This window comes from Peromyscus eremicus, chromosome 8b, assembly GCF_949786415.1.
Source record: "Peromyscus eremicus chromosome 8b, PerEre_H2_v1, whole genome shotgun sequence".
Classification (NCBI taxonomy): domain Eukaryota; kingdom Metazoa; phylum Chordata; class Mammalia; order Rodentia; family Cricetidae; genus Peromyscus; species Peromyscus eremicus.
Genome location: NC_081424.1, coordinates 49,031,734 through 49,037,733, shown reverse-complemented (window position 1 = coordinate 49,037,733; position 6,000 = coordinate 49,031,734). Strand labels below are relative to the sequence as shown.

Below are 6,000 nucleotides of genomic sequence, written 5' to 3'. Positions count from 1 at the left end.
GAAAAAGCGTTAAAGCACAGAAAAACCTCCCACAAGTCATAAGGTTCCCATCCATAAGACTCTCCCATCCTCAAATCTGTAGCGACGGTCGGCAGTCCACTTTCTTTCAGCGAGTGTGAACATTCATTTAAATTTGAGAAGGCAAGGCAGAAAAAAATGGTTTCCATCAATAAAACCTTACAGTTATTACAAGAGTTCTGATGTCCACGGGCCAAATCCGCTGTGTTAAATGTGGAGCTCTCTGGCTTATGTGTAATCAAAGATGCTTACGGTTCGGGTGTGACTATGGACCTGTGGCTATGTTCTAGACAGTGCCTGTGTGATAGGGATGAAGAAAGATCCTGTGTTCTAAGATGCCGATGGCTTTCCATTGATAGACAGTATCTTCCTAATCTGTCTTGAGATACTTTTGAGGACCAGGAAAACTATCACAGCTATGGACTGCGTGGTGGGGCTGGGGTCACTGGTGCTACACGGGATGGCACAAGTGAGGGTTCGCTGAGTCAGTCGGGGACATTCAAGTTTGTCCTCAGAGATGCAGGATTTAATCAGGAAATGAGAATGCATGATTGGAAGAGAGACACACCTTAATGTGGAAGGGCACAGAGTGGTGCACTGGACTTGCGGAGGAGACAGGGAACACATTTGTAAGAGTTGGGAACTGTTGGCCAACTACGTGTGTTCTGTATTACTCAGCGTAAGTCAGGCTTTTATCTTGTACCATAGACTAGGCTTCAAGACTTTAACCTTAGTGTTACCAACCAGTAAATGAGCAATCTCAAGGGGCTACTACACCTACCAGTATCTTGCCTATGGGATTGTTTCAGAAATTAAATGAGATACTGTATATGGAAGAAATTAATTCATTTTGAGGCATGATATGTTTGAAGAACTGATAATACAGGAAAAAGTTAAAACGGTCTGTGAATATGCAAATGTTTATAAAACACATAAGCATTTCAAACATAAGCACAGATGCACTCGTGAGCATTGCCTCTTGTTTTTGTCTCAGAGTTCCCCGCTCTTCTCAACAGAGGAATAGCATGAATCACTGAACAGAATACCATGTAATCATGTGTCCCTTGATGGGAACACATTCTGAGAAATGCCTCGTTAATTAGGCAGTTTTATCACTGTACTAAAGTGAGATAGCTGAGATGTCACTAGTGTAGGGTCTTGGCGACCACGTTGTATGTGTGGCCCACTGCTGACCAAAACACTGTTGGCAGAACATGGTGAAAATCTTTTGGGCTACCTCTTTCTTCACTGACATTTAGTTTCATTTCAAGTGTCATGCCGTTGCAACAATTTACTCAGTAATAATCCTCTTGTTTATCTCTTATGTACAGGGAGCTATAAAACATACTTCTAGAAATGGAATTCCTAAGTAAAAAGATGTGATTATTAATCTTGGTGAGCTACTTAAATATAACATTCAAAAAACCCCTTATATCTATAAATACAAAAATAGGTAGAAAAAGCTCCTTTTCTTTTCATCCTGAGGTTTATGTAGGCTTCCCACGTGTTAAGAACACGTTTTACTATCTTACTACTGAGCTACATTGGTAGACCTATGGAGTATATTAACATGAAATTTTTCTCTGACCTTCCTACTCTGACCCTTCACTTACATTTTCCCTGAGTGTTATCAGTCATGTTCACACTGGTTATTAAGAACTTTTTATGTATTATAGTAATTAGTCTTGTGCTAGAGGTATTTTTCATGGTTTGTCATATATTTCTTTTAATTTTGTTCTTGGCATTTTCTTTACAAAATACTCATTGCAGGTCCAACTTTACATTTATAGTTTTAAAACAACACCTTTTGTTTGAGAGGATCACTCTCCATTCTGATGGCATATGACAATTCTCTTATGCTTCCTTCTAGTTGAAATGCCACACCTTTTTTTGTTTCAATCTTTGATCTTCTGAGCTACATTTATTTTTCTGCCAGCTCTATCAAGCTATAACTACGTGCCATACATTCACCCACGTAAGAAGCAAAATTCATTAGATGTTCATATGCTCACAGAATTACACAACCAACCTTTGGGAATTATTTTGGTGTAACAGGTAAAAGTAAAACAGGATTGAGTTTAGTATTTTTCCTCCAGGTAGCAAGCGATTTTGATCACTGTCACTTATTGAGCAAAACACCTTTATTCACCCTGAAACATGCAAGGGACTTTCAATATGTCCATGCACATCCAGCACGGTTAACGTGTTGCTTTTTCTCATTTTTCCAAAGAATTTAGACCCAAACTCGTAAGTCAAACCACATAGCTCTACCAACCAGGGGATGAAATACCAGCAACACATTTTCTTTTATCTTCCTTTCTTGTTCTATTTAAACTCATTCCACGAGGTTTACTAAAGAACTATTTTGTACCAGTTATTGGGCTAGACATCAGAGAAGGACAAGAGAGGCATGAGTATTGATAACATATCAAGAATGGAAGCAAGATGACAAGGAAGAAGATAAAAGCAACGCAATGCACATATTCCCTTAGAAGGTGTAAGAGCCTCTAAATAGAATAGCAAGTTCCCCAAATTCAGCCTCATCCATAGTCAAGCAACTGGTTTAGCATTCTCAGACTAACGTTACTGAGTTTTCCTGTGCAATGGAGTGTCCACACACAAGGGACAGCATTTAAGTGTCTGGCAGAGAAACACTGATAAACAGAGGGATGTGTCTTCAAGAGAGTAGTTGGCCATTAATCCTGAGTATCCAAAGTGTCACATGCATTCTTTGGACTGGAAATCTGGATGGTTGGGGATTCAGTAGAAGCAGAGAAGAACCTTTGGAAGCTACACTGCTCGACCCTGGGGTGGGGTTGGTAGTCACATCAAAGGATCTTTTGGCCTTGGTTGGAGAGTGCAGACTATAGGTGGGTTTTTCTTGTTACATGGACGACTATATTAAAAAAAAAAAGTAGTCCATCTTCTTTCTAGTGAAAAGAATAAACAAGGATGGGGGACATGTTTGGAGGATGAAGCTTTAAAAATAACAACTCACAGCCAAAATAGAGAAATGTTCCTTTCTCAGTATAACGTCTCTGTTTACTTAACAGACTGCACAGCGGCAGGGGAGGGAGCCTGGGTGTGGGAGGGAGCCTGTACACACCTGCTGTGAGTAAAAGTTCAGCTCAGAAACTGAGAAAGGAGAGGCTTAGCAGTTCTCCCTTCTCAACAGTCTCCCACATTTTCCCATGAGGAGTTTTTCTTAACTCCTCCTGCCCCTTCTTCCTGGCTAGCCTGTTATTCCTCACCAGCAATTATTACCTGGAGATACACATTGCTCGCTTCCCAGTACCTGAGAGAGGCTAGAGATGGTGCATTTCTCAGATTCTCAACTCAGTTCGTGTGTGTGTGTGTGTGTGTGTGTGTGTGTGTGTGTGTGTGTGTGTGTGTGTAGGGCATGTTGAGGGAGCACACAGTGACCACTAACCCCAGAGGCAAAATCACAGCATTCCACCTGCAGCACAAATACGCATTCAGAGTCCGAGTCTGAGTTTTGAAGGCTTCTTGGAGGATAACCAATGCCATGGAACTGAAATTGTCTTCACTGTGCTATGAGAGGCTAGAAGAAGTTTGTATTACGTCTGCATACAAAGGAACTCGTCTTCCCTTTTCGATGGGAGCAACTCCGCAAACACTAGAGCCACCTACCTCTTGTGAAGTAGATAAAAATTAGGCACTCCCATGGTCCCATTGAGATGTTCAGCACGTCACAGAATGCTAGCTGAACCCTGATGGCTGGATGATGGTATGCTACCTATGGGTTTTCCATTAGTGTTGGTGCTTGGTGATCCAGTTAATAAGCTGTGTATCAAGCTGTGTGCCAGCCCTAATCTGTGTAAATATCCAAGGCAGACACTTGTCACCTGGCTGACATAAAGGAATCCCTCTCTGTTGGCTGCAGTCCTTGCACATGGTGGTCAGAGTTTCTTTTCAAAGTCCTGCCAGAATGTTCTACACTAACATCAAAGGAGAAATTCAGACCAAGCCATTTAATTTAGTTTGCAAGTGGACAGATGTAGTCGGAGTATGAGAAATGGATGATAGATAACTAAGAATCTAGAGGGACAGTTCTGTGAGATAAGATTAGTCTAAATCCATGAAATGCTCTCGAGGCCGAGAAACACACGGGGCATGGGAAAAAAAAACAAGTTGTATTTTTAAAAGAAGCACAGCGTCGGTCACAGATCAGAGGAGAAGTTTAGCCGGCAGACCAGCCTGTGTCTCCCACTGTGAGACGTGACATCCTGCAAGGACCAGCTCCTCCAGGCATCATATCAGTGCGCCTTTTAGCGCACCTCGGAATCCCCTTGTGGGGAGCCTTGTTCTGCCACTTACTCTCTTCAAATGTGGTCCATTTGCCCTTAAGTCATGGGGGAAGATGCAGGACTTGAGAGAGAATTTGTTCATAGAATGTTCTGGAAGTTTCTCCTCTATAAAATTGAAAGCCTGTTTTTCAGAAGCCTTAAGGTAACATTTCATCCTTGTGAGAAACAAAGAACTCTACTGACCCAAGCTGCACTTGTACATCTTAAGAAAAGCTCATCCTACAGAATGGAAGGCTCTCTTTGTGTAAAAGAAAACTGACAAACAGAATTAAGAAGGCCCAGGAGATCAACATAAAACATTTAATTTAGTTGTCTTGAAAACAAAATGTACAACATGGTTAGAAAGTGGAGTTACAAATTAAGAAGCCATTTAAAATCAACAGAGGGGAGATCAACTATATTTGAAGACCTGCATTTCTAATGCTATGTCATCTCTCATGAAGCCCATGATCTGAAATATGCCAATCACGTGACTATTCATACATTTGAGTGATTTGCTTATGTGTAATATGCAAGAAAGTGCTGAACTGGCATGTTATAAAATTTTGAAAGGTGTGAACCTTTAAAAGAAAGTGATTTAGATGCTGGAATTCAGCTCCTGGGTTTGAATCTTGGTGACTCCGCTTACTAAGTTATGTGGCTCTGAACCAATAACTCCATTTGTTCCTGATTGAACACAGAGGCAGAGCCATCCATGTTGGACTGGAAGTCTTGTAAGAAATATCTAAGCCAAGGCAGAGTAAGAAATATATTGGCACTTGAAGAAGAATAGGACCACAGAGGATGTTGCTCTCTTTAAGGCCGGGTGACCAGGAAGCAGATGGCAGAGCAAGGGAGGGGCCCGCTACTGGACTGCAAACTAACTGCTCTGAGGTAACTTGGCAGGAAGGTGGCATTCCTGGAGAAGTGGTCAGAACAATGGCAGACAGTGGGCTCTGTGCCATCGGGAAAGAAGTGCAAGAGCAGGGTCAGCACAGGTGGGGCTGAAATGATCTTCAAGCAAGAACGGAAGGGAATGCAGGGAAACCAAAGATGAATGGGTTTGCAAGTGTGCCAGTGCTAACTTCTGTCTTAAAGCAAGAATAAAGAGATGAAGTTGAAAGGGACCTTAGGTCTGAAAGACCTTGTAGGACTGCTCAGCTTACAGAGTACAGTCAGCCCTCCGTGCCCGGGGTTCCTACACCTGCAGACTCAACCAACCCTTTACTGTATTGTCAGCCTGTAATGAAAACTTGTGTGCTGAATGTGAGGTTTTCTCCTGGTCATTATTCCCTAGACAATACAGCACAGTCACTATGTACATAGCATCTGCAGCACTAGATACTATACATACCCTAAAGATGGGAAGAATGTATGAGGCTATGGGAGAGGTTATATGTAAATACTACATCATTGTACACAAGGAACTTAAGCATGTACAGATTTGGGCATTCTTCAGAGTTCTATAGTGACAGAGATACAACTGTCCCTCAGTCCTATAACAAAGAGAGATGCAAAAGAAGCCTTTCATCCACACTTATGATTTCACAATTCTTAAGGTGGTCAACAATAAACTCTATGAAGGAAACTGATTGACTAAGGAGTTGATGAGAATACCAGACTTGAGGCTGCAGAGACAGCTCAGTCAGGAAAGTGTTAGCTTTGCCCCTCTAAG

At 41.8% G+C, this 6,000-nt stretch overlaps 1 pseudogene; it reads right to left on the bottom strand.

The window, feature by feature from the left end:
- Positions 1-2,695: 2,695 nt before the first annotated feature.
- Positions 2,696-6,000, bottom strand: part of LOC131918386 (estrogen receptor-like) — a 230,387-nt pseudogene continuing 227,082 nt past the window's right edge.